Here is an 11,196-nt window from a genome sequence, read left to right as displayed (position 1 = left end):
GACCAATGAAGATCTTCTGTGACAATACTGGTGCAATTGCCTTGGCAAAGGAATCCAGATTTCACAAGAGGACCAAGCACATTAAGAGACGCTTCAATTCCATCCGGGACCAAGTCCAGGTGGGAGACACAGAGATTTGCAAGATACATACGGATCTGAATGTTGCAGACCCATTGACTAAGCCTCTTCCACGAGCAAAACATGATCTGCACCAAGACTCCATGGGTGTTAGAATCATTACTGTGTAATCTAGATTATTGACTCTAGTGCAAGTGGGAGACTGAAGGAAATATGCCCTAGAGGCAATAATAAAGTTATTATTTATTTCCTTATATCATGATAAATGTTTATTATTCATGCTAGAATTGTATTACCGGAAACATAATACATGTGTGAATACATAGACAAACATAGTGTCACTAGTATGCCTCTACTTGACTAGCTCGTTTATCAAAGATGGTTATGTTTCCTAACTATAGACAAAAGAGTTGTCATTTGATTAACGGGATCACATCATTAGGAGAATGATGTGATTGGCATGACCCATTCCGTTAGCCTAGCACTTGATCGTTTAGTATATTGCTATTGCTTTCTTCATGACTTATCCATGTTCCTGTAACTATGAGATTATGCAACTCCTGTTTACCGGAGGAACACTTTGGGTGCTACCAAACGTCACAACGTAACTAGGTGATTATAAAGGAGTACTACATGTGTCTCCAAAGGTACATGTTGGGTTGGTGTATTTCGAGATTAGGTTTTGTCACTCCGATTGTCGGAGAGGTATCTTTGGCCCTCTCGGTAATGCACATCACTATAAAGCCTTGCAAGCAATGTGACTAATGAGTTAGTTGCGGGATGATGTATTATAGAACGAGTAAAGAGACTTGCCGGTAACGATATTGAACCAGGTATTGAGATACCGACGATCAAATCTCGGGCAAGTAACATACCAATGACAAAGGGAACAACGTATGTTGTTATGCGGTTTGACCGATAAAGATCTTCGTAGAATATGTGGGAGCCAATATGAGCATCCAGGTTCCGCTATTGGTTATTGACCGAGAATAGTTCTAGGTCATGTCTACATTGTTCTCGAACCCGTAGGGTCCACACGCTTAAGGTTTCGATGACAGTTATATTATGAGTTTATGGGTTTTGATGTACCGAAGGAGTTCGGAGTCCCGGATGAGATCGGGGACATGACGAGGAGTCTCGAAATGGTCGAGACGTAAAGATCGATATATTGGACGACTATATTCGGAGTTTGGAAAGGTTCCGAGTGATTCGGGTATTTTTCGGAGTACCGGAGAGTTACGGGAATTCGCCGGGGAGTATATGGGCCTTATTGGGCCATACGGGAATAGAGGAGAGAGGCCAAAAGGAAGGAGGCCTGCGCCCCCCCCCTCTGGTCCGAATTGGACAAGGGGGGCAGCCCACTTTTCCTTCTCCCTCTCCTCCCTTTCCTTCTCCAACAAGGAAAGGAGGAGTCCTACTCCTCCTCTTTCCTTCTCCAACAAGGAAAGGAGGAGTCCTACTCCCGGTGGGAGTAGGACTCCCCCCTTGGTGCGCCTCCTCCATAGGCCGGCCACCTCCCCCCTTGCTCCTATATATATGGGGGCAGGGGGGCACCCCAAAGACACAACAACAATTGATCCTTGAGATCTATTAGTCGTGTGCGGTGCCCCTCTCCACCATAGTCCTCCTCGATAATATTGTAGCGGTGCTTAGGCGAAGCCCTGCGACGGTAGAACATCAAGATCGTCACCACGCCGTCGTGCTGACAGAACTCTCCCTCGACACTCGGCTAGATCGGAGTTCGAGGGACGTCATCGAGCTGAACGTGTGCTAGAACTCGGAGGTGCCGTAGTTTCGGTGCTTGATCGGTTGGGCCGTGAAGACGTACGACTACATCAACCGCGTTGTTCTAACGCTTCCGCTTTCGGTCTACAAGGGTATGTAGATTACACTCTCCCCTCTCGTTGCTATGCATCACCATGATCTTGCGTGTGCGTAGGAAATTTTTGAAATTACTACGTTCCCCAACAGTTTCCACTACAAGTCTTTGCAAACGAGATCAGAAGGTTCATAAGCATGCAGTTAGTGATGTTGAGACGACAGTTCCCAATACTTATGGTGGTCGGAGCATCCGATTACATGGAGTCGGGAGGATCACCCACCCAGGGTTGAGAATCCGGGTCATCTGGCATTGGTGGTAGCCCCTCAAGTGGGCAGTTATAAGTTCGCTAAGGTTCTTATGGATGGGGGCAGCAGTATCAACATCCTGCATTACAACACTTTTCGTTGGATGAATTTAACTGACAAGGATCTTAAGCCATTTTCTACAGTTTTCCATGGTATGGTGCCTGGTAAGTCGGCATATCCTGTCGGAAAGATTGCCCTGGAAGTCGCCTTCGGTGATGATTATGATTACAGAGTGGATACATTGTGGTTTGAGGTGGTCAAGATCAAGAGTTTGTATCATGCCTTGTTTGGACGACTGGCTTTCATGGCTCACCCTTGCTATGTTTATTTGCAGCTCAAGATGCCAGGGCAAAAGGGTACAATTATGGTCCATGGTGATCGGAAAGTCGCTTTGGAATGTGAGGAAGGAGACGCGACTTATGCAAAGTTAGCTTGTGCTTCTGAAGAGCTTAAGTTTTACAAGGATAATGTTGACCCGACTGATATGACCCCTTTAAAGAAACCCACCACTGAACAAGACCCTTTGTTGAAGTTTAAGTCGGCGGATGACACCAAGCAGGTTGATTTTGTCCCTGGCGACTCATCTCAGCAATTCACTATGGGGGCTAATATGGATCCTAAATAGGAAAGCGCGTTTATCGAGTTCATCCATGAGAATCGGGACATCTTTGCATGGAAACCTTCTGACATGTCGGGTGTATCGAGAGAATTCGCTGAGCACACTCTTAATGTGGATCCTAAGATTAAGCTGGTCAAGCAGTTCCTTTGTCGTTTCAATGAAGAGCGACGTAAGGCTATTGGAGAAGAGGTAGCCCGACTCTTAGCAACTGGGTTTATCGTAGAAGTTTTTCACCCTGAGTGGTTGGCTAACCCTGTGCTTGTACTCAAGAAGAACGACACTTGGCGTATGTGTGTTGATTACACAGATCTTAACAAGGCTTTCCCAGCTGATCCATTTGCTCTTCCCCGTATTGACCAGATTATTGATGCAACGACGGATTGTGAGGGTTTATGTTTCCTGAATGCTTATTCCGGTTATCATCAGATCAAGATGGCCGTCAAGGACAAAGAGAAGACATCTTTCATTACACCTTTTGGAGCTTTCCACTACTAGGGAAAACCTTATACACAGAAGCTTACTAGTAGCGTTGGTTAAAAAAGTGCTACTGCTACCTACCAGTAGCGCGGTGTATAAAAGAGCGTTACTACTATATAAGTAGCAGTAGTGTGACCCAGGTAAAAAGCGCTACTGCTATAACTGTCACACTGTTGCCAACAGGCTAGGTTTAGTAGTAGCACCGTCTACAATCAGCGCTACTGCTATTGGTCTTACTAGTAGCGCTCTTCCACGCCCCGCGCTACTACTATAGGTGCCCTATCACTACAAGAAATATGTCAACTTGTGATCTTCTGTCAGTGACCCTGGAAGAATTGGTCATAGATCTATGACCATTTCAGACCAATTGGTCAAAAGCTGTTCGGGGGGCTCCAAACCCTAAACCATTGCGACCATTTTGGTCAGAAAGGTCGTAATTTCCTTACACGAAATTGTCACAAAGCAAACAGTGCTAGTCCGCTGCCTTATTTCTAGTTGTTAATGACCAATATAGATGGTCATAGCCTTGTAGATTGTGTTGGGTTGTGATGACTAGGCGCCATCTCATCAGTTTTGCCTATGTGTCATGTCCATGTGGCAGTTTTTGCCGTAGGTTGTGAAGCAACCTATATTTCTGTTATTCCAAAAATTCCCAAAAAATTCTCATAAATGTTTTGGATCATATCTTCACCAAATATGTCAAAAACATTCCTTGCCTAGTTCAAAAATAATTCGAAAATATTCATTTTCCTATTCTGTTCAGAGCAGCACTTTGTGAAAGGGAGTACCACTTTGGCATGTCCAAATGGTATCCATTTTCTACAGTGCTTTCCTATGCCCAAATAACCATCCTCCACCAAATGCCAGCTTAATCCATTCATTATTTTGAGCCCAGCTTCAGCATTCGTATTTATGTCCATTGTGGTACTTTGTAAAGCAAGTACCACCTAGGCTCCTCCTTTTGAGGTGAAAATTGGTGAACACGGTCTTCTTAGTAACTGATCATCCTCAGCCAAAACTCACGCCCATTAGCCATGTGCATTTCCCGTACCGCAAATCAAACACTTGGCTGCTTATTCATGTTTGAGCATCGATCGGTCTCCTCGTGAGAATCTTATGTTGTGATTTTCTTCCTAGCACCTACCTGGAGAGTGCCCAACCCACTAGACATGCCTAGGCCGCCCAGAACTCATGGCAACGCCACGGTCATGCGGTGACCACGCGGCGGGCATGCGAGCTTACGCGCTCTAGAGTTGGGGCCCTCGGCCACCATACAAACCTCAATGTCTCGCCATCAAACCATGTATTTAGGATTAAATATATACTTATTTACCTAGAAATGATTTTTGGAAAAAATAAAGAGCAAACTATGAGGTAGCTGCAGTTCAAATTTGACCCGCTTCCAACTGAATCGGCGGGAATTTGTCTTTTTCACTAGAGGTGGATCAAAACTTTTGACACCCAACCATTTTGTCAATTGTGCATTAAATATATCCTAGTATTTTATAAAAATGATTTGGTACAATTTTGCAACAAATATATGGTAGGTCCTTCACAAAAAAACCTCATTTCGGGCACTCCAAAAATGGAAAATGAATTTTCCGTGCAAAGAAAATGAAAACTCCCTTTGGCAACATTGTTTGGAATTCCAAGATGCACCCTTGTGCACAATATGAGATCATTTGAACAAACTATGCCATGAATGTGGCCATGAGATTGAGCGTTTGGGTTGAAATCCATGAATCTTCACACATGATAGCTCATTTATGAGAACACTTTTCGAAAATAATTTCCGTATTACAAGTTTATTATTTTTCCTGGAAACTTGGTCACATATAATGACACAATGCGAAGGTTTTCCAATTTTTTGATTTTTTTTATTTTTTATGCCCGTTTCAAAATGCGGTCAAAACGGCGGGAGTGTCCGTTCCTAGCTAGTGGTTGAATCTAGGAAAACTTTTGATGTTTCTCTGATTAAATAGATACTTATATACCTAGAAATGATTTTTGGAAAAAATAAATAGCAAACTATGAGGCAGCTTGCAGTTCAAATTTGACCCGCTTCCAGCTGAATCGGCGGGAATTTGTCTTTTTCACCAGAGGTGGATCAAAACTTTTGACACCCAACCATTTTGTCAGTTGTGCATTAAATATGTCCTAGTATTTTATAAAAATTATTTGGTACAATTTTGCAACAAATATATGGTAGGTCCTTCACAAAAAACCCTCATTCCGGGCACTCGAAAAATGGAAAATGAATTTTCCGTGCAAAGAAAATGGAAACTCCCTTTGGCAACATTGTTTGGAATTCCAAGATGCACCCTTGTGCACAATATGAGATCATTTGAACAAACTGTGCCATGAATGTGGCCATGAGATTGAGCATTTGGGTTGAAATCCATGAATCTTCACACACGATAGCTCATTTATGAGAACACTTTTCTAAAATAATTTCCGTATTACAAGTTTATTATTTTTCCTGGAAACTTGGTCACATATAATGACACAATGCAAAGGTTTTCCAATTTTTTGATTTTTTTTGAATTTTTTATGCCCGTTTTGAAATGCGGTCAAAACGGCGGGAGTGTCCGTTTCTAGCTAGTGGTTGAATGTTGGAATTTTTTTGGTGTTTCTCTGATTAAATATATACTTATGTACCTAGAAATGATTTTTGGAAAAAATAAAGAGCAAATTACGAGGTAGCTACAGTTCAAATTTGACCCGCTTCCAGCTGAATCGGCGGAAATTTGTCTTTTTCACCAGAGGTGGATCAAAACTTTCAACACCCAACCATTTTGTCAGTTCTATATTAAATATGGACTAGTATTTTAGAAAATTGATGTAATCCAATTTTGTAACAAATATTTGGTAGGTTCTTGACAAAAAAAAACTCGTTTTTGCCACTCAGAAAATGATTGAAAATAGCTAGAAAGATCATAAATGCATACAAATTGGTCCTTATCCATAAAATGTGGTCTAACTCTAGTGAAAATTTGTGTGGTGCCCTTTTGAATATTTTTGATAGTTACTTCACAAAATCCCTCTATTTTTAGTACTTGGAAACTATTTTAAATCACTGTTTTTCCGAACCAATCACGACCCTTCTCACGGATTGATGACATGGCGTCCATCCATCCATCCATCCATCATCTCTCCATCCCACATCCATCCATCCATCTGTCGACAGAAAAAAAAGAAAAAGAGATACCCCACCTGCAGCCCAAACCCTAGACCCATCCCCCATCGCCCCCTCCTCCCTCGCCCCCCTCGTCCAAACCTGGTGGCGGCGGTGCCATACTTCCTTCACGCCGCACCCGATTCTGGCGAGTAGAGGCTGCTCTCGCCGGCGCGCAGCACACCCCCAGGCTCCCCTCGTGCTGCTCTTTCCTCCCCTCCAGCCAGATCCATTTCTCGCGCCCTCTACCACTCACTCGGAACCCTCACCCGTGGCTAGGTTTCGGGCGACGCGTCGCCTTTGTTGCCGGTGTGGCTCTTCCTCGACTCGCTCCTCGCCTTCCCCGCTGACCACCCGCTCCATGACCACCTCATCGCCATCCGTGCTCTCCGTGCCGCTCTCCAAACTAGCGGGGGAGGCCCCGACGCCCGCGGGCCTCGTTGGTGCGCTCCTCCCCGTCGCCAACTGCCCCAACCACGCCACCGGCTGCGCGATGGCGACGCCGACGAGGGCGACGTACCTGGCGCGTCGGTCGCCCAAGAAGTATGTGGAGGAGGCGCTCTAGGGGTGGCTATTCCAGCGGGGGTCGACGTCGCAGGCGGTGTGCGAGGAGGTGGACGGCTTCCTCGGCAGTCTGCATCCACCGCCTCCGGCGCCAGGAGCTCTACCGCCACGCCCTCAAGGTCTGCCCCCTCCCCCTCCTCCGGATCTTGTCGCTAGCCTCGGTTCCAGCTTAACTCTGCCTCTAGAATAAAAGCTCTCGTAGTCTGCAATGCCTTGTTTGATGTTTGTGTATGTTATTACCATTAGTCTTTTTCCCGCTGTCATCCTGTATAATCTGCAAATGCTGATGTATCAGTAAAGAAACAATTCGAGACTATACTCTACTGTTGTTGTTGTTGTTGTTGTTGTTGTTGTTGTTGTTGTTGTTGTTGTTGTTGTAAGTAGGACTAGTAGATGTTTCTGGGTACTGAACTAAATGGCGTACATTTGTATTCTGGTCATGGTCAAACAAACCTGTATTCAGTCCACATTTGTGCCAGATGATTGGACGAAAAATATCCCCATCTACCTACGTGTAGGCACTGTCCAACGCAAACGCTAGTCCAGAACAGCACAAGAATCCAACCCAAATGCCCTCTTGTCTTGTGGCCAGCATCAATCCGACTGAAACTTGGCATTGAAAATAGGCAACTGAACCAGTTTCAGACATGGTTTTCAGCTGATGCTGCTGATAAATCCTGAATTTTTCCCTTGTGAAAAGGAGTTGCGGAGATCGAAGCTCCGAGGCACTAGAAACTATATTTTTGTTAATTTTGTTCCTTGTATGAACAACCTTATAATTTTGGGTAGGAGCCAGAGGCGCAGCCACGCAAGGTCGAGCCAGCCACGGAGATCCTCTTCCTCTGCAGCTACGACAACTGCGGCAAGACCTTCGTCGACGTGGCTGCCTTGAGGAAGCATGCCCACGTGCACGGCGAGCGACAATATTTTTTGCCAGGAGCCCGGCTGTGGGAAAATGTCTCCTGTGAAAGAAAATTACTTTATGCCTTTACAAGTGCCTACTCTAGCATTAGTAAACTTATCCGCTTACTACTGTTGGTGAACTTCCCTTTGTTTTCATGCTCAGATGTGAAACGGATTTAATCTCTTTATTATTCTTATTATCCACAAGGAACTTCCTATGTTGTGCTTAGTTATTGATGGAGTTATGGCCCAATAGATTTGTTTCAGTACAACCATACATGTAAGACGTTTGGTTATATTCCTATATTGAGAAAATGAAAAAACTGTCATATGTGTCCTTGCTGTTGATGGGAGAATGTAATTCCTAACTATGTGACTATTCTTTTTGTATAGAAATGATGAATCCTTTTTCTGTTTGTTTTGCAGAAATTTGTAGATAGCTCAAACTTTAACAACTCCCTCAATGATGAATGCCTTCTCTTCTTATGGTTTCCTTCATACCGCATCTGATTCGTGCGTGCGGTCTCTGCAGTTTGCTCTCTCCGATCTACTATGGTCTGCTTCAGCTCGTGTGAAGGGGTTCTTCTTCCTCCCCTCCTAGGCATAGGTGGTAAGCCATATCTATCTCCATCTCCCTCTCCCCCACCCCCATCTCATCTCTGTAGGTAAGCACTGATTTCTATCTTAGTATTTCTCTCTCTGTAGGTACCTCGGACGCGAGGGTGGAGCCTTGACCGGAGCTCGGGCAGAAAGGATGGGAGGCGGTGGATGCCCGCACGGATCCAACGTCTCCGACCTCGGCATCCAAAAGGACGAGCGGTGACAATTACATACCCAACCATGGGGCAGCAGCAATTCATGGTCAAGCCTCCCTCTACCTCTCCCACGTTCCCTGATTTTGCTGCTACTCTAAGTTCACATTCATGCTTGACTGAATCTAGTGAAATGCCAAGTGCTACTGCTCTAAATTTGCTGCTGCTGCTGTCATTCCCTACTCCCTAGTGCTACTGCTCCAAATTAGTTTGTTGCAAAACATATATGCAACTAGTTTTCGTTTTATATTTGCTTGCTTATGTGGAACTATATTTTCTCATTTTCTAATTATGACATGGATGATATGAAATATTAGAATTGTTTCTGTTACATGGTGTGCTGCTGGAAAGCCCCTGTGTAGGTAGGTTTATTGTTTGTAGCATCATTGCTTTTCCCCGGCAAGCTCAGTGAAAAGATGCATTGGTTGCTTTTGGTGCACATGGAGGAACATTTTTCTATAAAATAACTATTGCGTAGTGAATTGTACTGCTGGAGTAACATTCTTCTATGAAATAACTATTGTGCAGTGAATTTTGCTGCTGTAGATCAGATGGCATGGAATAGGCATTAGTCTAAAAAGATTTTTGTTTTCTGGCACCTATGGGTTCTTGGCCTTTGTTTATCTGTTATGCTGTGTGCTGTGCAAATATACATAAACCACACTAACCTACTGCTGCTATTTTTAGGTACGCCATCACAAAAGCCTTCTGTGTTGCTTTTGTCATGACATTCTTCTTGGTATTTGCCGCTGTGCTAGTCGGAGGTGCTGCTGCTACATTTGGCGGAGCTACCGCTGCCGCCCCAAAGGGCAACCTTCATCAGACACTACCTCATAACAGTGCCTCAAAGTTCTGTGCCCCATCTCCCCTCTTTCTAAATTACCGAACAACCAAACAAAACTCATATGCTTATGCTGCGCTTACTTTTAATCTTGTGAACATGCTAATTTAGAGGATGTACTGTAGTTCCACTCATTTATTCTGTGTGATGAGCTTACTTTTGTACTGTAGCCACCTTGTTTACTTTGCTGAATCCTGTCTTGTGTACTACTCATGAGTTACTAGCATTTGGCTTCTCTGTGCTAATTAAATCTGATAAGTATGTATACTTCTTTGAGATACAAATTCCACATTGCATGTTTATGTGCTAATTAAACCTGATAAGTATGTATACTTCTTTGAGATACAAATTCCACATTGCATGTTTATGAGGTTCAATTTCTACAGATGTTGCAAAATGAATGTGTCAACATGTCTCTCCTTAGGGGTTGTTTTAAACCGCAAATGATCTACTGTATCAATTTTTTGCTGTTCAAAGATTGAAATCCTGGTTCATTTTCAAAGATCGAAATGTTGTTGACCCTGTTCTTCTATGCTTAAATGGTACAAATGTTGCATTTTGCTTGTTCTAACCATTTTTCTTGATAACTTGCAGATGCTGGCCTTCATTCATGTTTTGTCGTGTGGTCCAGGATGAACAAGTTGGGAGAAGCATTGGAGCTAGTTATACTGTGATAGTTGTGTTACCTGATGTGAACATTTTTTTATTGTAAACTTGACGTGAACCATATTTTTCTGTAATAATGTGTTACAAGGATGAACCATCCTTGCTGTGTTACCAGGATGAACAAGTTTGATTGTAATAATGTGCCAAGTTTGACTCTTTCTGATTGTATTCGTGATGTGTACCATATTTTTCCTTATTAGTCGTGCTCTGTTTGAAGCATTTTGTTTTCTCTCTGTTCGAATTTAAATATTGTTATTTATGTATTGGAAAATTGATATATGAAGAATATAACAGTGACAACTGGGACCCACTTGTTAGAACCTGACAACTGGGTCCCATCTCACTAGTGGGCTCATCTTTCGGAAAAAATAAAATAAAAAAGGCCATGGCCTAGAAAATAAAAGGTCGAATTCTTGGGCCAAGCCCATGTAGCTAATAAAAGCACAGGAAAAAAAATATAGAAAGGCCGAATTGTTGGGCTAGGCCCATGTAGAAAACCGAATTGGACCGGGCTGAATCTTGTGCCACATCAGCTTGCCACGCTGGATGCCTACGTGGCCTGGGGAGGTTGCTAGTGACCAAAACGCCACAGTAGGAATATTTTGGTTGTAAACATCTTCGACCATTCCAGAAGAAAGGTTGCTATAGTCAGTTTATGACGGCCAGCTTTTGACCTTCTGTTTTTGGTCACAAAAAGGTCACAAATGGAAATTTGTGACCTTTCAGTGACCAATAGTGGTGGTCATAAGTTGACATATTTCTTGTAGTGTATCCCCCCATTTTCCTCCCCCTCGCGCGTCCTCACTCCCCCCTCACATACTCACTCGCCTCTGCCACCGTCCCCCACACTAGTCCTTCCCCGCCAGCAGCCCTCGCCCGCGCCGGCCCTCCTCCCCCACCGGCCACCCTCCCTTATGCTGGCCTCCTCCCCCGC

This window comes from Triticum aestivum, chromosome 3B, assembly GCF_018294505.1.
Source record: "Triticum aestivum cultivar Chinese Spring chromosome 3B, IWGSC CS RefSeq v2.1, whole genome shotgun sequence".
In the NCBI taxonomy this organism is placed as follows: Eukaryota; Viridiplantae; Streptophyta; class Magnoliopsida; order Poales; family Poaceae; genus Triticum; species Triticum aestivum.
This window is presented reverse-complemented; position numbering follows the sequence as displayed.